We start from the raw sequence: 24,376 nt of genomic DNA, 5'->3' as shown, positions 1-24,376 counted from the left end.
GCTGGAGCCGCACCAGTGTTGTGAAGGATGCCGCATCCCGCAGCGTGGCATGACAGACTCCTCTGGCGAACGCGACAGATGTGGTCACGATTGCTGCCTCCTATGGCATTATCTGCTGCTTGCTCTGGCATTCCTCTGCGGCTGGGAAACCGCCATCTCACAAGATAAGAAGGGGCTACCTTACTCGAAGCGGCACCAGTGCCCCATCACCGTCTTGGAAAATGGAAGTAGGGTTTGAGATCCTTCGGAGTAGCGCCAGGTTGCTGAGATGTGGATGAGAGTATATTATCTCTAATAATGAGTAGGAAACTTTGTTTGAAGTGTAACAAGTGTTTTATTTGCGTAGCTGACACCTGTTTCGACCCTCAAGGGTCATTTACAAAGCTAGGCATTGACATTAAATACATTTAATTGTTTGGTGGATCATCCGATTGTGTGTTGTGCCCAATCGTGGTTGAAGTTAAACATGCATGTGACATTGCCTGGTGAGTGATTGGCAACTGAAAAACAGTACATACATAGTCATTAGGAACAATAGTTGGAGCAATGGTGAGTCAATTGTTCATGCAAGTTAAAGTTAATTATGAGACAAGGCATACAGCGAGAGAGAGAGGGAAGCGGGAGAAGGAGGACACATCATTAGATAGCTGGAATCAAGCCCCCCAGGATGGGAGCACATGGATGGTCAGTATAGGGCATGGAGGCTGAAGCTTACCGATATGATGATGGTTTGGACTAGTACTGGGTCCTAGGTTGTGTTGGGGGAGGAGCCCCGCGTAGAAGTCAGGTGGATAATCCACAGTAATTTGCTATAACAGAAAGGCCTATGGAAAAGGAAGGGAAGAAGGAAAGGAGTACAAATATTAACCCAGTTGGGTTGAGAATTTCAAAGCACATATTCGATTGTCCAGAGTGTGTACTTGTAAATCAAGGCTGAGGGCTGGTTTGCCAGTGTCACAGGGAGTGAGAGCACAAACCCTGTGGTCTGTCCAAGTTACAAGACTGCCTGTGTGTCTGTGAGATCCAGTGAGGTGAGTAGATCGTAGGCCAGTGGGCAGGACTGGGTATACGGACATCAATAGTGCTCATACTGTCTTGGGGGGGCTGAGTTTGAGTCATTATGACTGACTATTACCTGTAATCTCGAAACGGGCGTGGTGCGCATTAGAGAGTGATGGCCATGGGTGCGGCGTGGGTGTCATGGTGTGTACCCCAGTCGTGATTGGAGAGGAACATCTGGCCCATTTGGTCTGTGTGATCAACAGGCAGCCATGGGGGATTGGCCCGCAGGAGGAGTGATCATATCTAGAACACTGATGCTAATCGGAGGGCACTGCTATGAGATCAGAGAATTGGGTGCGCGTGAGCGGCTTGGTAGAATCCACCACACAGTCGTCTGTGCAGTCACAGTTGCTACTGGACAAACTTTCTAACCACAGTGTTACCAATGCTTCTACACTGTCCTGTACACAAATCCATTTCGCATCTTTGTTTACATGTTTATTTTTTTACCTTTGTCGCTACATATCGACAGTAGAGATCTGCACTCTGTTCATTGTAGAAGTAACTTGATGTTTGTTGTCTTGCGAAAATTTGTATGACTTTACTCTGAAACCTTTGATGTTTAACTTTGTACTAAAAGCAATATGCAAATAGATGTTGCTACATATAAAAACTAGTATTTCATATATCCAGGTGCAATACTCAATTTTTTCTGTGTATACAGTGATTGAATAGTAAGGGAGTGCACCAGTTTTCACCGAACCATTTACTTGTATCTTTATTCGTCACAGTTGCTACTACATGCCCTATGGGGAATTCCTTGTTGGTAGCTTGGTGTGCAGGTTTGGTTGATTAACAGAAAGGGCCGAGCAACTAGGCTTGATGTGCCAGGATTCCAAGCCGGTGCCCCTATGACCCTGTGTGCATGGGCAAAAATAGGGGAGAGATGTATTGTAAATACTAGTAAAGCTATGGCATCACGACAGGCAGTCCTTGTTAAGTACTGTCTGGTTCTTACGATACGAATATTGCCCAAAAGAAAAAAGCTTTGCGTAAGGCAAAGCTGTGACGAGTATTCTTGGGAAGCCAAGAAAAGTTGTATTAGTAAGTTCCGTACACGGTACAAAAACTGGCTATTTCATTACAAACATAATTTGGATAATGCAAACTGGAAATTTATTTTTATAATATTAAAATCAAATGATAGCAAAACATTCTGGGGGCATTATAGAACATTTCTTGCAGAAGCCGTGCCGGTGGCTCTTAATCGACTTCCTGAAGAACAATGTGTCATATTTCTTGCCTATATTGTGATCACAACACAAGCGATCCTTTTATTGAAAACTATAAGCCCTCACCAAGTCTAAATTCTGGTTTTGAGAGGGAAGAGGTACTGCCAGTTATTAAACAAATCAAGGTATCGCGGGCCGCGGGGCCAGATGGTCTGGCAACTCAGTAATTAAAGAAAATCCTGAATGATGCACTTGCGTCCTTACCTTGGACTATGCTTGCATCCTTAATGATGGAATGATATCAGCCAGGTGGTGGGGATCTGTTTTAGTACCAGTCTTTAAAAAGGGTAGTCGATCTGACCCTATAAATTACAGGCTCTTGGCAATGTCTTGCGGGAAAACCTTCTCAACTATCCGATTGCATAATTTGCAACAGTGGGTATCTAGCCAGGGGCTTTTATATAGGTTACGAACAGGGTTTAGGTCTGGAAATAGTACTTCTTTTAATATTTGGCCACTTCAGTATTTGATGGCGGATGTTTCACGATTTACAAACAAGAATGTATACATCTGCTACATAAACTAACCCAGCACATTCGATTGTGTAACCCTGCCACTTGTATGGGAAATACTCATCCGTCGTGGGCATTGACCTGTTCTGCTGTATTTCATTACGTCTCTGTACTCGAATGCATCAGCCGAGGTATGGGTGCATCAGGATGGACATACCACGCAACCTATTAAGACCAATCAGGGACTGAAACAGGGATGCGTTCTTGCACTTTTTAACACCATTTAGACAGAAACAATTTATTCGAATTACTTAATCCTATGGTCTGAGTCTCTATGTCTAACTAGATATCCCTATATTCGCTAATTGGCACTCTCAACAGGTAAGGGGCTCGCTCTCAGTGGTTACTAATATTACACCTGTCAAGGGTACAAAAAAGGAGGTGAAGTCTATCCATATCCTTGCTCACTACTTTCCTGTCTGCTAAAATGTTGCACACATCATCAAGGTCAATATCTTTACTTTATTGTCATCTCCTTGGATCTGTGTGGCTTACAGTACTCAAAGCCTTGATTTTACTAATCAATTAATTTCTAAAACCAAAAAACAGCTACCAATCGTGTTGGGGCTGCTTATCTTAAAAAGATGCTACTATGTCTGTGCCGTGTCTACCACTTCTGTTTGTATCGAACACAGGATCTAGGTCATCACTCCTGGATCTGTTGTCAACTGGTTTCAGCGGTATCGCATTACTTACCGCTTTCTTCAGGACATATACTGATTTTAGCGTTACTGGTCTCAATTATTAATAACAGAACAGCAGAGCAGAAAAACAACAACAACAACAAGAATGGTGACTATTCTTGTCCTGTGTGGCCACATTCATAGGCTGTGGATACTTTTCCCCAATTTTCTTTAGGCCGTTGCATTCTGGTCACGTGCCCTGTCTTCTCTTTAGTACAGATGATCTTATGTGTGCTTTTCCCAAACGTGTAATTCAGGAATCTATATCTTCCAGGCTCTGTAAATTCCTATTCTCCAGTTATTTTCATCTCCCTGCCCATGTGTGTGGTTATGGATAAGCCAGGCTACTGCCTTCTCGCTGTGCTTCACACTGACTAGCGTTCTTGCACCCCTGCTTTTCAACCTATATGTCACTGATATGGACATCACCATAAGATCCTGCTGCAATGCTCCACCTTGTATTGGGGATGAAAGTGTTCCTTGGATGGCATATAATAATTATAATTTAATTAATTTAGTATTTATATAGCGCTACAAACCCTCAGGTATCTGAGCGCTGCTTATTATTACCCACGGTGTGTGGTGCTCATTTATCGACCTCGGAAGGATGAAAGGCTGAGTTTGGCCCTGTCGGGATTCGAACCTGCGTCAGGCTCTGCACGGATGTCAAAGCGAGCGCTCTACTCGCTGTGCCACTTGACCGGCGAGATGATGATACCATCTTGCTAGATCAGACGCCTATTGGCCTTCTGCGTTCACTGGACGCCTTATTCAGCTATGCCACCAGGAACATTATGAGAATTAACTTTAAAAAAAATTAAGATAATGATTACAGGCAACGGTCAAAAAACAAAAGAGCTTTAACTGGAGGCTAGATAATGAATCCCTTGAAGTCGTGAATACTTATGTATATCTGGGCATCCCAATGAAACATTTAACATTTTATGAAAACTTAATTTCACATAAAGTTTGTAAAAAATGGTCACTTGTAAGGAGCTTTATCGCCAGGAAAGGGGGACACAATGTAGCCGGATATTAGCAAATTTACAAGATCAGTATCATCCAAGGCATCCAATATGGGTTGGAACTACTGTCCTCCCGTTTAGTCTCCCGGTTAGATCGTATTGATGGCAGACTGTTAAGATCTATTCTGGGTGTGCCCAGGTCAATATTTGTTAAAGCACCGAGGTGTGCGCTAGGAAGATATTATTGGCAGCCCTGTGGACAATTAATCCTTGCAAATTCTATACTAAATTAGGCTAGGCTCAGAAGGAGACTAAATCTTTAATGAGTATACTGGCCAAGGGAGTCAGAACACCCTTTATTGGGACTTGGAAGTTTCAGTAAATAACGCACCATAACAATATCGACTTAGCGATCCCTTGTCAAAAAAATTCCATGTTGTTTGTTCAGTTGCTTAAGGCTAAAACGAAGGTGTGTGACCGTGTACGTATCTGGTAAAACCTTGTCTTGTATTTTTGAGGTGCTTTATCTTGGATCTATGTGTAGGCATCCAGCCTACTTTTAAATATTTAGGCACCTGGCAGGGTGTTGAGCGTGATGCGAGATTGTGCCGCTTGTGTGGCCATGGGATTGAGTCTAGTCGACACATTTGACTGGAATCCCCAGCCGTACAGGAAAAATATTGGAAGCAATATGGTAAATTGGTTTTGTGCTCAGAAGGGTGGTCATCTAGCCAATTCTGAAGTTTGTTATACTCGTCTGAGGATTTGGTATGCACTGTGGTTGCCTACCATGTATGCAAGATTGCACTTGCAAAATGTAATGTGAAGTGATGGGTATCCGTAGGGGGTAGGCGGTCCCTATAGAAATGTTCCCTTTTAGAACTGTTTTATTTGTATGTAAATATAGGGGTTAGTTTGTGGTAATATGTAATTGATCTTAAGCAATGTAATTTAGTCTATTGTGAACATATTGAATGTATATTGAATACATTATGTTGATGAATTTATTCAATATATAAAGAATATATTATTTTGATGATATTTTTCTTTTATGATCATATGGAAGTTATGCATTATTTTAGTATTTTGCATATAGTGTGACGGTTTTCTTAGAAAAACTAGAAGCTCTTAATTAAAAAAAAAAGATTAAATAAAAATGAACTGACCCTAACAGACACCATTAGACACACATAACACATAACTGATTCCAAAATATACTGAAATTAAGTGGAATTTCACCATATATGCCAAAAATGGCTGGATTATTTATGTTAATCTTCACTACCCCTAATCCTGCTCTTCCTCGTCGCAGTACTTACCCCTTTGTGGCAGCTGCTTCCATGAAGGCAACACACTTCCAATTCCACCCTCTCTTATGTGGGGGTTTAATGCCCCCACTAACCCACAATCCCTCAGTTACCTTTCCCAAGTAGGATCATAGGCCCTTCCATTCACTGGTACGGTGATAGGGGACATCAGTAATGTGACTAGGAAAAGAAGGACTAGGAGTAATAAATATTACTTGTATGTAAACCAGTCATTATCCCAACATCCCCTTCTTCGTCCCAGTACTTACCTTTGAGGTATGCCAAAGCGCTACAATGCAAGGGCCTCATGACATACAAAACAGACTAAATGAATACTGTTGCACAGCCCTCCGCCAACTCATTCCATAGGAGTTTGCTGCTGGGTCATATGCATTTAACCTATAATATCTGATGAATGCATTAGGATTCACTAATGTGAATGCCTTACACATCTTCTGCAAGAGCACTCCCTGGAAATGTGCCTAGGAAGCTGCCATACCCTCCATGGAACACCCATGCATAGTGCCTGCAAGCTTATATCTTGCTGCTGCTTAAGCTGTCGTAATCACCAGTCTGATCCACCAATTTATGGTCACCACTGATGCCTTTCTTCCAGCTCCTGCTGCCCCAAATATTACCAAACAGTTGTCAGTCGGTTTCAAATGCTTTGTCCATCTGAAATATGTCTAATTCGTGGCATGCCTCATTTTCTGGGTAGGAAATCTCCTGGAAGAAAACTGGTGAGACTATTTCATTGATTTATGTAACTTGGAAACCAGCTTGGGGAGAAAAGCTGGGTTACACCTTAAACGCAAGGCATCAGACAGCATTCTTAGATATGAGAGTCTGCATAGTAGTGCTCCAATCTCTGCTAGTCACATAGCAGAAGTGATTGGTAGCCAAAAAGGCCGTCAAGGGTTTGATATCCGCTTGATATACATTCACTATAAAGGTTTCAAGATAAAAGATCTGGTATATGGGGATTCGATATACAGAATTCGATATAAACACTGCATAGCACTGAGCCCTTGATGACGATATTACCAGTACATTTCATTAATAGAGGGGATAGCCCAAAAATCAAGGGTCCTGTGGGCTACACATGCAATACTATACAAAAAGTGAATACAAACGTTTTTAATAATATTTAAGACCTTGATTGACACTATCTGGGGAATAAACCCGTGTGAGTGCCGTATTGAGGCGATAAACAAATTATTTAAAAGAAGGACATACGCACATGTTGAAAAGTGTAATTGGTAATGGTGGTCCAATATAAAGATATTGAAGCCCATATGAGCGTACAGTTGGAGGAAACATGAGGAGTTAGGCCGGATACATGATATACAGAAATTGTCCTGTTTCTATGCCCATGATGCGAGACTAGCGGATCAGCTGACTTATAAATACGAGTGGATTGTAGTCGTGTGTGGCGTTTACCTTTACAAGGAGGCGTTATATGGCGTTACACAATGAAACAGGTAAGCAAGCGTGTGGAACGCATAACAAAAAAGAGCGTTTTTAAAAATATTAACGCTATAACTAATAGCGGATTGTTTTGAATTCCGGTAAGGCGGGTTGCACTGCTTTAGTCTTTGTATACTCGATTATGATATATCGCCACTACGGAAAAAACCACTGTGATGATATTAAGAAGGGTGCACATGGAGCCCGGGAACAAAAAGTGTTTCTATAGAATAGGAAATAGGCGATCTTCTGTAGATAAATTAAATGCAAATCATTAAAAAGGGCTATCTTTTAAAGAAACAAATGGACAAACTTGTTTGATTGACAACACAGCTTTGAGACAGTTGTGCTTGTTTTCTTCTAGAATACATTTCTGTGAGGGTCACTGATTTCTGGGAGCCCGGTGTGTATTGAAAACAAGGAAACATTCGGTAATTTGTTGCTATCTTTGCAAGATGCTGTAAAAACTAGGTGAGAATGAACAGAGAGACAGGTTGAATTAACTCCCTATTGCTAAAACACCTGACTGACTGATTAACTATGTCCATGTAGGTGTGCCGGACAAACTGGTGACTGGGCATGTGTCCTGCGGACTGAAGATACGGTTCGCACGCGTAAAAAAGATTGTTCAGAAGACGGGTCGGTGGGATTTCCCTTTGGGAATCTCTGCCTGTGTTTTTGGAAGTAAGTGCATTTGCAGGTCAATGAAAATAGACCACATTTATGATTAATAGTTTCAACTATATGCTGTATGGTATCCTTATAGAGTTGTTCTTAGGTTAAGGGACTCTCTGCAAGGGTATGGACAGGATTTATCAAATTTTTGGTTTGTTTTCCATATCGCTAATTATAAGATGAAGATGGAGACGACACTATGTTCTATTAATAGACATTGTTATACAATAATAGTGTGTGAAAAATAAAGAGGATGACAGAAAATAGATATTTAACAAAGGTCTTATGTTTTATTGTTTTTAGGCAATTTGATCCACCCTACTAGATCGAAAAGGGACGCTATTTTTGTTCCTGTTATATGTCCTGAAGATGGTTGGCGTACATAGTGAACTGAGTAAAGTCTAAATACAACCTGAAACACGTGTCGACTCACTGCCTAATTATAGAAGGGCAGTTATCTATATGTGAACATTGTACAGAGGGGAATTAACATTGAACAAAACAATGGATTGTGATCTAATTGTTGTGGTTACAAAGTACATGTATGAATGGTAGTGTGATAAAGTGAAATGAATGGTGTGTAGGGTTGAATGATTGTGTGGATCTAAAGAAGTGTAATTCGTGTACTATGTTTTTAAGCATGTTGCACACCTTTGGGTGCATTTTAGACATGAAATATTACTAAAAACTTTTGTATTGAAGTAGAAAGATTGAATCATTTGTGATTATTTATTTAAAAAAACAAATGTATACTCTGTCATCCTCTAAGGGTTCACTTTTTGTATTGTATGACGATATTACCAGACACTTATGGAATCTGTCTAGTAGAGCCTGTAGAGCCTGTAGGTCCGAGGGAAAACCACACTCCAAGGCTGCTACCTTATTCCCTCAATAGCAAGCTCTGAAGTTTGCCCAATGCCTGCCATAGGTTTTGAGAGTTGAAGGGCACTGCAACCATTGTATCGTCTCGGCCTCTTGACCTAAGAAAATTACCTTCTGCAGCCGCCACCTTCCAATTTCCATCCCAACCTTTAAATGGCATTTGGTGTGGAGACCCCTGACCCTCCCTGTGAAGAGGAGGGAGGCCATTTCAGGCCGTTTCCGACTAGAGTTCTGGCACCCCTGGGAACCAAACCCATATCAGCCAGTATGGAGCCACCATGATCACCTCTGCCTGGCTGGCCTTGATTTTCCTGTGCACCCTGGTTATCAGCGGGATGCAAGTGAATGCATACAGAAACCTGTTGCCCAGTCAAAGACATTGCATCTCTCCCCCGCCCCTCATCATCTACAGCAGGATCTGACCACCTCAGCTGTTCCTGGTGTGGCAAACAAGTCTATTAGCGGGCTTCCAAACCTGCTGAATAACGGAAGGGGCAGTGGTTTCTGCCACATTCTTTTACCCTTTGAGGTTTACTGCCTTCAAGGACCTTAAGTGGATTTCTGCTCATTTCCCAATGTCTCTCGGCTGCCCTTCCAGAGGTGTCCTGCACTGCTGATTTATGCAGGCCAAGACCACTAAATTGTCTGTTCAGACCAGTACTGCCTGATTACATGACACCCTGAAAGTGTCATGGCAATTCACCCCATCCTGCCCTGCGGGGTCCAATTTCTGAATACCCCTCATAACAGTAAGATTAGCATTGGCTAGGCCAAGTAGAATGTAGTGCCTTGAAGGGAACAAGTAAGTGTTTGATACATGCTTAAAGGGCAGTCTAAACTGCAATACTTAGAATAGCAACAGTAGTGCTTCAACCAGCAAAAGTATACTCAAAGCGCGTTAATGTTCAAAAGGGCTCCTAGAGGCCTATATTAGCATTGTATTGAAGAGTAGTGATGTAGCAAGAGAGCTTTAATCTTAGTGTCACACACACATATTGAGGATTGTGTTTTAGTTTTAACACGCATTCATCCATTCATTCATTTATGTAACCATTTATATAAGCGCATAGCAGTTTGATAGCTTAACCATATCATACATATATGCATGCATGCAAAAACGCTTACAAACTTAGTTATGAGCAGGCCAGTGCATTAACCCCCATATGCATACATATAGCCTAGAGCTATACTGAGTAGGCCGTATAGTCAAATACACTTAATTTCCATGTTAGAATAAGTGAGATTTTGCTTAAGAGCTAAGACAAAACAGCTTGTGACGTTGAGTTAGGTCCTTGAACTAGGGACATTTAAAGCATGTAGTTAATTAAGCCTGAACCTTCAGAGATAATTCGGCAAGAAGCTGAGGCTTGAAAAATCGGCAGCAAGCTAAGGGGAAGTACTTACCACATTGTCTACCTACATCACACAAAGGAGAGGAGGACCGTACAAGTAAAAATTAGGTTGTATACTAATTGACCTTTTCACATTTGACCTCGGGAGAATTGACCTTGGGAGAATTGACCTTGGGAGAATTGACCTAATTTAGAAGGTCAATTAGGACATATATGTGGGGGGGACCCTCCCGCAACCTCCCACCCAAACCAAAAGCCCCTGCAACCCCCCACCCAATCCCCTTATATTATTTATAATACAAAACCAACCCAATACATATAAAATAACTAAAATAAAATAAAGGTCAATTGTTCTGAAGGTCAATTAGGACCACTATAATTAGGTCAATTGTGCAAAAAGTCTATTGTAAAAAGTCAATTTGGGTAATACCAAAAATTAGAGTCAGAGGCAGGAGATTTGCCCACCAGGTGACACTATTTTTATGATAAGGGGGATTTCCAATCTAAGGACCCTATACGTATGCTGCCCGCCCCTACACAAGAACTGGCTGGATTGCTGTGGCTGGATTTGCTGAGACCCTGTCAGGGATGTGATAAATCCAATGGAGTCATTACAGATTCTCGGCAGGGAGTTCCTCCCATGTGGCCTGGGGACGGCAGCCGCTGCCTGATCCGGACCCTGGGGGGGGACCTATGGGAGAGGATCACATGGGAGGAGACAACTACCGGGGACACGCTTTGCCTTCATTGGATAAAACCCAGCATTCCGCCCTTTTCCCTGAGGAGGATCCTCTAATACCCGAGTTCTTAATGGTCTATTGTTATTCTGGCCAGGCTCCCACGTGTAACCCAAACACCCACAGCTCACACACAATACCTTTTGCTTCTATTGTGCCTACAGGTGAAGCCTTTATGAAAAACCACCTCAGAGCAAAAAGACCCACGACATCTATGGCCTCCAACTCCCATACCCACTCAGGTACTGAGACGAGGAGGAGGATGAGGGAGTGTGTGCAAAATGACCGGAGCTCAATGTTCAATATGCAGACTAGTTGTTTTCCCAATCTCTCCGTGCACGGAACATTTAAAAATGGCAACCGCACTGTTGGATGTATGAGTGCAGGAGAGGACATCAAACCTCACCGGTGAGTCTGTCCAAAGCAGCTGGTGGCCCCTGGGGCATTGGAACAAGCGCACCACCAAATACTTCAACAATATGGGATTGCTAGTGTAGAAAATATGAATCTAAGTGATTTTCCCGCAGCTGAAACGTTTGCATGAGAAAGGTGTGAACTACCAAAAGTTTGCCCCTTTCTCATGCGAACACACATACATACTCACACCCACACACACAACACACCCATAACACCCCACCACCCACACCCTCAGCACATGCCCACCCACACCACCAACATAAACAAACCCCACTTACCTTCATCTTCACGCTGGGTTCCTGCAGTGGCAGTTCCTTTTCACTTCTGTGATCGGGAACCAGCGCCACAGGGTCCTTTTCTTTTTTTTTTTTTAACGGAAGGCTGCGGGTTGTCCCCCACAACCCCTGCTCACTATACCATGAAGTGTAGTGAGCGGGGCGATGCGGAGGACACCCCGCAGCCCCTGTTTTTTTTTTACAATGCTACCACCAAAGGTTTGAACTTTTGGTGTTCGAACCTTTGGTGGTAGCATTTTTAGAACTTTTGGTCATTGCAACAATTTTGTTTCAGTAAAATCGCCCTATACCGAAAATATCTGGTATCCATTTAAATGCAATTAAGACACAGTAAAAAAACAAACCCCAAACAAATATAGATGCATGCGATGCCAGTGTGGGGGAAGAGTTATCCAAAAGAATAATATTTGAATGCAGACAAGACAAAGCATAAAGCCGAACTCCAATGGAGTAGATACATTAAATGCCAATGTGGGGAAAACGTTTCAACTACTCTAATGATACCAAGTACTCACAGTATGTGCTACTGTGATATAGCTAAAGAACTGTGAAGTTGAATAAAGATACCTGGCAGGGGAGTATACCGGGTAACCCAGAAAACCATAAAAGAAGTGCTGGCATGCGAGTACACCAGGCAGTTGAAGTTGATAAAGATACTTGGCAGGGGAGTATACCAGGTGATTCAGAAAACTACAAAAGAAGTCGTGGCAGGCGAGTACACCAGGCAGCTAAAATTGTATGAAGATTCCTGGCAGAGGAGTACAGCAGGTGATCTATTAAGTTACAAGAATCACTACAGAAAGAGGGCTACAGAATTTATTGTTTAAATAAGAACTCTGTAAGTCCAACAAAGGAGCTGTTATTTACAAGAGGCATCTTTTGCCATCCTATCAAGAGTCCAGGGGAAGGGGGCCAACCTGTGGTTCCAAGGACATTTACCTTGGAGAACATTTTCATTGGAACCATTGGCTTTGAACACATTTTGGGGACGATTCAATGCCTTGTATGATTATATAGGCTGTGTATATATATTCGAGGAGTGGGTAAAGGTATATAAATGTTTTTTTTTCTCCTTCTCTATTTCATTCACCGTTATATCTTTTGGGGGTTTGGTCTGGTGTTGTATGTGTGGTGTTGGTGATTGTGTGTGTGTCCTATATTGGATGTTTTTATTGACTGTTGTATTTTGCTATTTTAATGTCTGCATAAATTGAAAGTTTCTTAGTATGTCAGGGGAGTTACTTGATTGTGATGTTTGTTTATTAGACATGTAATTAGTTGAATGATTTTTAATTGTGTTATTTGGTTTACTATTCATTTCTGTATTAGACTGTTCTGTAATTTATTTGTTGACATACTAATAAAATGATGTTTTAAAAAAAGAGATATTTCCTTGCACACTTTATGTTTTGTTTATAGTGTGAGGGTCAGGTTTGGCTGTTTTGGACACAAGGACAGTTTTAATGATCGACTTCCTGACACAGACAGATCCTTAGTTTTTAGTTCATAGGCAGGGAAACCCCTCCTTAGCATAGGGCGAGAGAGGTATTTTTCAAACCCATTTTTCTTCAATAAATCTCTTCTTGTTAAAGCATGACCTCCTTGTGTCCTGCTCTAATTTCTGACTCCACACAGGGGTTACGTTAGAGAGAGTGTGCGCTCTGCGCTACGCCATAAAAGCTTTTTAAGATGCAATGGGTTATAGCTTGATGAAATAATGTGCAACAATGGTACTGGCTCTTTAGTATTTTGATGCAGGGAATGTGTGCTTTAGATTGAAAATGGTCATTTATTGAAATGCATATGATTGCCTTATTGATTTAAGCTTTTGGTTTAGTTTGGAAATAGCAGGAATATGTTTGAGTACCTTTACATAATATTGCGCCAGACAATATTGCTTCAGTGAAATGAGCAGAGTGATTTTGACTTTAAAAGTGTTGTGCCTTTTCCTTAAAAGAAAGGATGAAGGATGGACAGGGCTTTTGTATTAAAAATGTGAATGTGAATTAAGGCCCACATTGGAATGTCTTGTAATGTGTCAAACAGATGTTTTAGAATTATTTTGTGTGGCATTAGCCAGGAGTATGGAGAGTCATTCAAGACGACAAATGTGTCTTTAACAAGGTTTTGAATTAGCGAGAAGTACTGACGGTTTATGAATGTAAATAAAACACTTATTTTATATACAGTGGTGCTCGTTCTTGACTGTGAAATATATTAGCACAGTGAAAAGCCTATCAACAACATTGCATCAAAGGTTATGTTTTGCCTCTCTTCAAAGGCTTTCTGTTTGGTCTCTCTCTATATACCTACGTGTGCTTCAGGAAACGACACAAGAACTGGCGTGGAACGGTTGCAGAACCAGTGAGTAAACCGTCAGGTTTTGAGGGTTGTAAATTGCTGTGACAGTGAGTTGGCAAGGTAAATACACTTTGAGGCCCACGTATTCTACATGTAATCATTGTAGCAATAGCACAAAATCAGCTCTGAAATGGTCTAGGGGAAATGTCCTGTATGATCAGTCCTCTTGCTGATAGCTTCATCCGTTGCTTTAGAAGACTTTTCTCTGAGGTTAACAGAGAAAAAGGGCAGAATTCTTACTCACTGGGGTGATCTCGTGAAGACACGCGACAAAGGCTTTCAGGGCTCTGCCAATCACTGCCATCTCCCTCCAGTTGGAGCAATGGTGATTCCCACCCAAAACCCTTCCCTCTTTTGTGGACTTGCCCCAAAGGGAGGCTCCCCCATCCTATCTTGCAGGCGTCTGTGGTAAGAATGATCATGGGCGCTTGAATATACTCAACCCCCTTCCTGAGATTGGTCGAACTGAAACCCCACAGTAGCATGGCCCTCGATGCTGGATCTATGGTTTTTAGTAATTCACACTTTTGTGTTTCTGATGTCCAATGATCGTGGGTCTATGTGTCATGATCAATAGCAGAACACAGCGCACACTTGCACACAACAGTGGGGGAAGGCATAGCAATGTGGATAAAGCATGGACATTACAGGTTGCTGGCTGACGCAGAGACCCATTTACAAACACTGGCAGCCTCCATCAAGATGGCCACCAATTCAAGACTTTGTATAGAATGCAAGCTGGCCCCCAGGTAGCCCATTCTGCAAGCATCCTTGGTAGTCTAGTGGTTCAGGGTGCAGCCCAGAGTTATAAAAGCACACCCTGGGGCACACCCTGTGCTTAGCGTTTTCTCTGGCTGACTTTCACGCAGCGTAACGCTTGCCGCTCTGTTCGATCCACATGCTACGATCCACTTGCTACAGAACTTCTGCATTTCGGCCGTCTCCCGGCCTCCTGCTTACCTGATTAGCGGTCTACTCTGATTTCTTTCCGGCTTTCATACTTACCCGGACGCGTGCTTGGAACAGGATGTTTTCCTCGCTCCGCCACAGCGCTTTATTCCTGGAAGTAAGAAAACCACAGTAAGCATTTCGGAGCGCAAAACCACCCGCTTTAGGGCCCCCCTTTAAATCCTGCTTACCTTTGGCTGTGAATTCCGCAAGTCCCGCACTTCATCTTCTAATCCTCCAGTGACTTCCATCACAGCAGCTGTTAGGCTGTTAGTAGATACAGCACCGCAACGCCTATAAAGACAAAAGAGACAAGAACGTTAAGAGGACAAAACAACACGCTTATCGCAGCAATACCCATAAAGACTAGAGCTCAAGCTGCAAAGCAGAAAAGGACATTTGCAGCACAAAACAAGGACACTTACCTTCAGAAAACATCACGTGCGCCGCAGCTGACTCGGCCATCGATCACCAGTGAAGGAACTGGAACTGGATGCTTACCTGACACTTTGGTTCACAACGTTGGTATAAAGGTGAGCCAGTTCCCTCGTCCTGCCAGCCATCATACCTTAGGGGAAGCAAAGGGAGGAGGTGGGAAAAGTAGGAAAATGGATACTTACATTCTCCACTTGCTTACTCTTAGGTTCATCCAGATTTCCTATCATCATGCTTAACACACTGAGGGGTCTTACATCACTCCCAACCATAATGTATGCTGGGCAAGTAGTCTTTCAGCTGACAGGGAGTGGTTTGGACTAAGCATCCCATCGCAGAGGACCACCCATTCCGGCAATCCGGACCAGGCACTCTTGTAGGGCACCAGAAGTAAGCGTTAAAGTATGTTACCGGAGGCCACCGTTGGCATGACAAAGGTTCAAGAAGCCATGTGCTCCTGTATCCTTAAAAAGTGTATTACTAGTAGGACCTCTTTCCTGCAGGTCTGGGTCAGGGAAGGATGTAATTTCCTGGCCCTCACCAATGGAAGAGGCACTTTCACCATATCTATCCCTCTAGAGAACTTAGCCCAAATGAAAATCAGTTATTGAAGAGAAGCCTGATGAGATTTCTCCCAATTTATAAGAACCCCCATTGCTACAGACAATGACAGATCCTCTTGACATGAGTGGTTGTCTCGTTGAGAGCAGTCATGGCCAACCAATCATCCAGGTATGGAAAGAGTAGGGACTGCTCCCTATGCATAAGTCAGACTGGGAGAAGTCCCTTTGTAAACACCCTGGGGGGCGTCCTCAGACCACAGAGCAGTACCCTGAATTGGTAATGCACCCCTCCAAAGTAAATATGAGGAATACCTCATAATCTGCCTCATCAGTATGTGCTAGCATGCACCCTGTAAATATATTATTAATAGCCAGTCCCCTCTTGAGATAAATAGAAGAACCTTCTTTAGGATATACATTTTGGACGGGGTCTGGTCCAGTGACTTATTCAGTAAATTCAAGTCCTGAACCATCCTGTAGGCGCCGATGGTTTGGGCACCTTGACGATCATGGAGTAAAACATGTTCCCCGTTTGTGCATTTGTCACCTTAGAGATTACTTACTTTCATCTTTAGCAATTCCTGGTACTTCTCACTCATGGACTTCCGCTTGGTCAGTTCCACAACGTTGGAGTCACATTTGTTCTTGATGGGGGAGTAGGCCTCTTGAACTCGATATGAGAACCCCCAATTTATTGTCAAGTGACGCAGGCCTCTGGGGAATGTCTGCACTTTCCGCTACCTAATTTGTGCCTTTAATTTTCAGGACTTCTGAGTCTGTACCGGCGAGCTTCCCTTGGCTGAATTACGCTGGAATCTGTCTCTCTTTTTCTAACTTGAACGCCGATTACCTAGTTGTAGGGGCAGCACCGCTATTTATTCTCAGTTAATCGGCATGTTTGTCTGCTTTGAAAACTTTACGGATGCTTCCTCAACAACATCCTTCCTTCTATTGGCAATTGTGGGGCAATGGCCCTCTGTGACCCTTCGGTATGTCAGTCCCTTATGTGAACACAGTGCTGGCCAGAGATTGACAATCTCATTGCCATGGTTGTTCCTCTCACTCCCGCAAAGGAAAGATCTGAAAGTAATTCTACTTGTTCCTCTATATATGACAGAATTGGAACACAGTCTCCACCTTCAACGATGGCTTTCGTCAACTGCTTGGTTCCTTCCAGGACCGTTTTGGAAGAGTAGAAGTAATAGGTATTTCCCCTCAAAGCTACATGAGAACCTGCATAGACCCTTTTTAATGCAGTCTCCATCTTTTTGTCTACTAGGTACTTGACCACTGCCTCTTCAACCACCATAGATGGCCTTCCGACCAGATGGGGCATAATAGGATCCACTTCTACTGCCTCTGGTAACCTTGCTTGTTCCTCCTTTAGAGGATATACTTTGGGCAGTAACCAATGCAAGTAGATGTGTTTGGTATCTTTCCATTCCTTGCAGATCTTGTACTTGATGTTGGCCAGTTTTAGGGGAATGCTTATATAGACGAATTTTCAGATCTTGAGATATGAATGGGATATCCAGCTCAATGATCGGCATGAATTCCAAGACTTGTCTTTAAACTTTTTCGACTGCTTCCCAAACTGGGTATTTGCCTCTCGGATTAGGGTCTTCCTTGGAACTGGATGAAGAGGTAGACGATATGGGGGAGGAAGATGATGTTAAGTTTGATGATGATAAAGAGGTTGATGAGGAAGGTAGAGTCCTCTGTATAACGTTTCTATGCCCCATCATAGATTTCACAGTCTCCTTGACTTCTTTTCTGCATATTCCATGCTTATTATTGTTTTGACTCTTTTGCTTTTTGATTTGTGGGGTTTTAAGTCTCTCAGAGGCCTCTCCCTCTATGTCCTTCACATGCTTCCCGCTTTCTATTTTACCGATTGCGGTATTTCCACTTCTCCTCAGCAGTATCAGCTGAAAATAATGTATTTCGCACTTTGAAACACTTGCGTATAGGCACGTTATACATTTCATATCATATCAAATGCCATATCATACGCAACCAGGTTATCGTGTTCCATTCCATTCATGCCAAGAGAGCCCTGAACTTCCTTCAAGCATGCTCTCTTTCCCAGAGAAACATAGCTGTCACGCATGCAGTCTTTCTGCACAGCCTGCCATGGCAAACCTAACTGGCATACCAGTGCACCACTGCCTCTGGAGCCGTACAATATACCTGCCAGCACCTTACAGTGCCTGTCTGACATGGTACACCCTGATTGGAGCAGTTTGGAGGCAGAGACTCCCGCAGCAAAACCAAGCAAGAGTATTGCGCTAATGAAGCGCTTGGAAAGCGCAGTCGCGTGGCATTATTGGTGAGCAGAGCACCTTGCAGTACCTGTCTGGCATGGTACACCTTGATCGGAGCAGCTTGGAGGCAGAGATTCCTGCAACAAAACCAAGCGAGATGTTTACGCTAATGAAGCGCTTGGAAAGCGCAGTGTGCGTGGCAGTTGAGAGCGAGGAAGAGGTAACCTCTCCAGACCTAACTCTGACCTACTTCTTTGCTAATTCCAAGGTACTACTCCTATTCATCTGCTGAGTGAGACCTTTATTAACTGCAAATCTGACATATAATAGTTTAAAGGACCATGGTAATGTATAACATGAGGAGTAGGGAAGAGACGATAAATGCAGATGCTGTAGTAGGCACCTTACCAATGGGTAAAATTGAGAAATGATGTGCCCCTTTTGGTTTACATATGAATGTGTTACTATATCCGAATCAAGCCCATGAAGATGTCAGGAAACAAATCACAGCACATTTCTATCAATGAAGACGTGTCAGTGATGGAGACGGGCCTACTGAATCAAAATTCGACCCTCTGTTTACAAGAAACGTACCACCGAGACTGCAAATATCACGATAAACGATCTGACACTTCTCCACACGCCACAGCAGGCAGGTGTCGTTACACAGACTGAAGGAGAAACAGGTAGGCTCTGATTTTTTGTCTGCCCCCGCCCCCCCAGATAGATTTAATTCTCCGGTGTCAGAACAGGCCAAAGAAATGAGACCCTCAATGCTGGCAGCGCTAAATTTCATCCTGAATGTAGTGGGCCTGGTGCAGGTAAGGCCAGGAGCAATATATAAAGACACAGACACAGGCTTGTGTCTCAACAAGTCCCCTTCTCCAACTGACGCATGCACCGCAGGGGCCCACCTTTATTGGGCGAACACCATGAATCCCACAGTCCCTTAAAGAGGTACACTACACTATTCCCTTTTCATATTTTCAAACAAACAAATGTAAACCATGCACTTATTGCACAACACAACCATGATATGATATATGATATGGCATTTATAACGCGCCTATACACAAGTGTTTCGAGGCACAACGAGGCAAGGGAGGGGGAACAGAGGGAAGACAGACAACAATCTTACTAGGCCAGGTGTCATTCGGATCGGGCAAGTGCATGGGAAGGGGGAAAGGGAAAAGTGTGTGGGGGAGGGGAAAGTGCAATACATGGGATAGTAGAATAAATAAGATAATAGAACGGCCAGATGGTGGCAAGTGCAAGGTAAGTGCAGACATAAGTGCTGGTAGGGGGACTGTAGGGATACAGAACAACAGTCCCCTGGTGCAGGGGTTGCTAGGGAGGCAGTGCAGGTGTGCAATTGCGTGGCCTGGGCCCAAGATCAGAAAGGGTGGCCAGGTAACCAGTGCAGTTTCAGCCAGGAATTCAGCAGGGGAGAGGGGGAGAGAAAGCAGAAGCAAAGAGGAAGGTTTTGAGGTACTTCCATGTAACATAAGTAACCAAGTCCAACAATTCCATCTGGATAGCTGCACCAACGGGTGCCCGCAGGCATCAGGGGAGATTTACTTGAAAGTCACACAGGTAGCTGGGCTGCATGCAGCACTCTCATACAGGATAGCGCATCTTGCTGCCATTATCGTCCTCTGCAGAGTCCAAGCCTCCTCTTTGGTCAGTCGGGGCGTCTTCCCCGCTACTGGATGCCGATCCTTCCTGGCTGGTTCCTTCTCTCTGGCTGTCTAGGCTCAGCCACCTCGTTAGAGTCTCAGGTCTTCAGCGTTGTTCGGGGGCTCATCCCAGTGACTGTCCCATCTTCCTGAAGATGCCGGAGTTCCTGGTCACCATACTGTTGCCATCCGATGCGGTCACCATCGATCCCTTAATATCCATCATTCTGAGTCTGATCGGATCGTGGGGCAAGGACAACTTCCCTCTCACATTTCTGGTTCTCACCAGCACCCGGTCACCTATCTACAGGCGTTCACTCATCAGTACCCTCTATCGTTGGCTCTTCTTTTTCCCTCGGATACTTCGTCATCATCAATGACTCCGGGTGTTCGTGGTGTGTGATCTGGCAGAAGTCCTCTTGGGCACTGTTGGAATAGTGCCTCAGCTGGGGGTACCCCTGTGGAACAGTGGGGGGTTGCACGATATTCCGCCAAGAACTGCTACAGGGCGTGCTTCTCATACTCCCCTTGTCCATGGGCTAAACTGAAGACCTTGTTCAGTGTCCGCATCAGGCTTTCGGCCTCCCCGTTTGCCCTCAGCCACAGCAGCGTGATCTTTTGGTGAGTAATGCCATGGTCCCACAAGAATTCCGTGAACCCTCAACCGTGAAACATATTTCCACTGGCAGTCCATGCATGGCAAACGCCTTCTCCAACACTGGTTATACATCCTCCAAGGACGTGGAGCCAATGAACTCGACCTCAGGGTACCTCGACCACTGATCGACCACAAAGTGATTGTCCTGGTAGATTGACCCGATGTCCATGTGTATCGTGCCCGAGGGCACACAGCTCCTCTCCATCGACTCAATACGGGGCTCTCGTCAGGATGGCAGCGCCGCCTGGCACCAAACACAGCTGCGGGTGAACTCATCCACCCACTCCTCTAGGCCCGGAAACGGCACCTTCATGCGTACATGCGCCTTGGGTCTTGGCCACGCCTTGGTGACCCTTGTGTGCCAGTTCCAAGGAACTGTCCACAAGGCTAGCAGGAACAACCGTCTCAAAGCCTCTTAACACCAGGCCATCTTCCATGAACATGAGCTGCCCCCATCACTCTCCACATCTGCTCTAGTGCCTTTCTCGCCTCTATGGTGCGTTTGTCAAACCTTTTAAGGACTCTTCACCACTCACTCTTTGTTCCAGCTGCCTGGATTATCTTGAAACACTCATCCTCAACTGAGGCTTTTCTAATGTCATCAATTAACACTGAGATTGGGGGGGGTCACTGATTCTGCAAAGCTGTGCAGGTATTCCTCTGTTTCTGCCCCTTATGTACTCTCGTTCCCACGACTAGGGTGGCATGACAGGTAGTCTGCCACGTTGGTGTTCCCAGGGCGGAATGTCAGTTGGATGTCGTACTCCTGCAGAGCGAGTAGCCACTTTTTGATCCTCGCTCACAGCTTGGAGAAGAGACGGTCCTGCTCGGTATCAGGGGCTTGTGGTCGGGGACGACCTTCACGGGTTTAATGTAGATGCATAGGTGGTAATGTCTGCATCCCCATAGCACCGCCTGAGCCTCCCATTCAATTTGTGAATACCTCTGTTTGGTCGCCGAAAGCGCTCTGCTGGCGAATGCCACTGGTTGATCCGATCCACTCTCATCTGACTGCATAAGCACAGCTCCCAACCCAAACAGGGTGGCGTCAACTGTGATTTCCGACCTCTTCTCCAGGTTGAAAAACACCATTGTGTCCTCTGCTGTTCGGGCTCCTTTTATGTCGTCAAACGTGCTCTGTTCAAGAGCTGCCCACGCACATTCCTTCTTCGTGAGGCTCCTGAGCGGTTCAGCTATGGTGGCTGGGTTCTGTATGAATCTGCCACAAAACGTGGCCATCCCTAGGAAGCTACGCACCTCCGACATGTTCACCGGGGCACATGCCTCTCGTATGTCCTTTACTTTCGTTGGGTCTGGGGAGGTGCCACCTTCCTGGAACACGAATCAGAAGAATTTGCTCTTCCTCTGCATGAGCGCACACTTGTCCCTGTGTAGGGTGCAACCTATATGTTGGATGCTCTTTAGGACATTCTTGAGTCTCTCCAGGTGTTCTTTTTCATACTCTAGACCATAATGTCATCGCTGATATGTATCGCCCCTTTCAAGCCAGCGAGCACCCCTCTGATGGTGGTCTGGAAAAACTCTGCGGCTGACGATATTCCGAAACTCAGGCGCTTATACCGGTACAGGCCGTTGTGTGTGGTGATGTAGCATGATTCGGGATCCAGCACCAGCTAATGGTATCTGGCACAGATGTCCAGCTTGGAAAAGTAGCGTGCGCCCTGGAGGTCTGCCAGGATGTCGTCTAGGTTGGACGTGATGTGTCTCTCCCATCGGATGGCTCTATTCGGGAGGCACATATCCACATAGATGCGTATGGAGTCGGGTTTTTTGGGTTTTCTTGCAACCACAACGGGAGAAACCCATGGGGCTGGTCCATCTACCTTCTTGATGATGTCCAATCTGACCAAATTGTCCAGTTCCTGCGTTCCCTCAGATGGAATGGCACCCCCCGATGTTTCAGTGTGACGGGCTGTACCGTACTGTCAATGTGCAACCGCTCAGGGTCACCCACCAGCTTCCCGATACCGGTGCAGACACTTGCATACCCTGTGAGCAGGGTCTGGACGTCCTCCACGTACACCCCAAATGCAAAATTCACTATGCGTAACGCTTTAGCAGTGGGGCATCCCAACAGGGCCACTTCAACCCACCTTGGTGACAAAGAAGCTGGCACTGATGGGCGCGTCCTCATGACAGACACGGGCCACAAACGCACCTTCCAGGGGCAGTGGGTGTTTCCCATTGAATGTGAATATGCGTACATTAGTCTTGCTTAGGGGTTGGGTATTGTTCAATTTCCAGCAGTGGCCCTCCGCCAAAACGCTCACAGAGGTCCCAGTATCAATAAGTAGAGGGATCGGAGAGTCGCAAATGCGGACCATGCACTTGGGCTGGCGTCGTCTTGACTGTTGCAGCACAGACATGCTCGAGATGAAGAACACATCCTCCTCATCTTCTTCATGCTCCTGTGGTTCGTCCTCCTCCCCCGTCAGTTGTTCCAGTTGGGCCACTTTGCGTTGCGCTCTCTGCAGATGCGAGCAAAATGGTTGGCTATCCGCACACGTGACCCTTCTCTGGGAAGTCCTGGGGATGGGGCAGGTCATTACCGCAGTTGAAGCATGGAGCCATCTCCCCCACTTTTTCTTTTTTGCTGCTTCACTGCTGGTGTCTGTCCCCTCTCTGAAACTGCCTCCGCCCTCCTGTGCAGGCATTGCCCAGACATCCGCCAGCTCGTGGGACCTCCCTAGTCCTAGGATGTGCACTAGCATAATTCCGGGCTTGCACAGTATCTGGCAACTCAATTTGACCGCGAAGCAGCCCTGTATAAGTTGTTGGCGCACCTCATGCTCCACGTCAGGCCAAGCACACGCCACTGACATGCGCCATAGTCTGCTGTGAAAAGCCTTGAGAGACTCCCCCTCCTTCTGTACAGTAGTCCTCATGAGGGCTCTCTCATAGTCCACTTTGCCATGTGCGCAAAATATTCCAGCAGAGCTGCTTTGGCAGCAGTAAATTAACTTTCTGTGGGCCGCAGATTCTCAAAAATGTTGGGGACACCCAGGCCAGCCGAGTAAAGCATGATGGACGTCATTGTCTCATCGTCGTCCTCACCTGTGGGCTTGAAGAACATGTCCAGTCTCTTCACCCATGCGATCCATCTGGGACCCAGCGGCGACAGGGCCCCAGTAACGTCCAATTCTTGCAATGGGGGGAGGTGTGCCGATGTGCGTGGTCTTCTGGCAGGTGCCTCGTCTTCCTCTCCATGACGCACTGCGTTAGTGATCCCTGGCAGGAGTAGGCCCATGGGGGTGCCTAGGCGAGAAATACACTGGCAAAGTCAAGTGTGGGGCCAATGGTGCACAAGCATTCACCTCAGGAGCTGCAACCCTCTGAGATCCTGGCCACCGCTACCTCCGGTGTGGTGGTGGCCTGCTTGGACGCACAAGCACTCCTTTAAAGAGCTGCAACCCAAGCTGTGGTAGAAGCACGTGGTGCTGGAGGAGAGACTGTCCCCAGCGGAAATGCTGGCAGCATGTGGTTCTGGTGGAGGGGCTGTCCCTCCGAAGAAAAGCTGGGTGCCGCGTGATGCGCGCACCACAGAGAGCATAATGGAGAGAGCCTGAGGTCCTGCACACATTCCAAGGCTTGAGCACTGCAATCCAGCATTCCCGGAGTAACTTCACTTTTTTTGTTACATTTTCTTTTTAATCCACGCTCCGGAGACCGAAGTGGGGTGATGTTCCCCACCCCTCAGTCTTCTCCTGGCATGTGGTGCCGAGCCAGGAACCTGTGGCAAGCAGGTATGTGCCACCAGCACACATGCGGGATCACCCGCCTCGTCGCCATTGTAGTGGGCCTTGTCCAGGTCAGGCCAGGAGCAATAAATAAAGACACAGAGGCTTATGTCTCAACGGTCCCCT

This window comes from Ambystoma mexicanum, chromosome 4p (genome assembly GCF_040938575.1).
Source record: "Ambystoma mexicanum isolate Mex_15411 chromosome 4p, UKY_AmexF1_1, whole genome shotgun sequence".
NCBI classification, from domain to species: Eukaryota; Metazoa; Chordata; class Amphibia; order Caudata; family Ambystomatidae; genus Ambystoma; species Ambystoma mexicanum.
Note: the sequence above shows the minus strand (reverse complement) of the source record.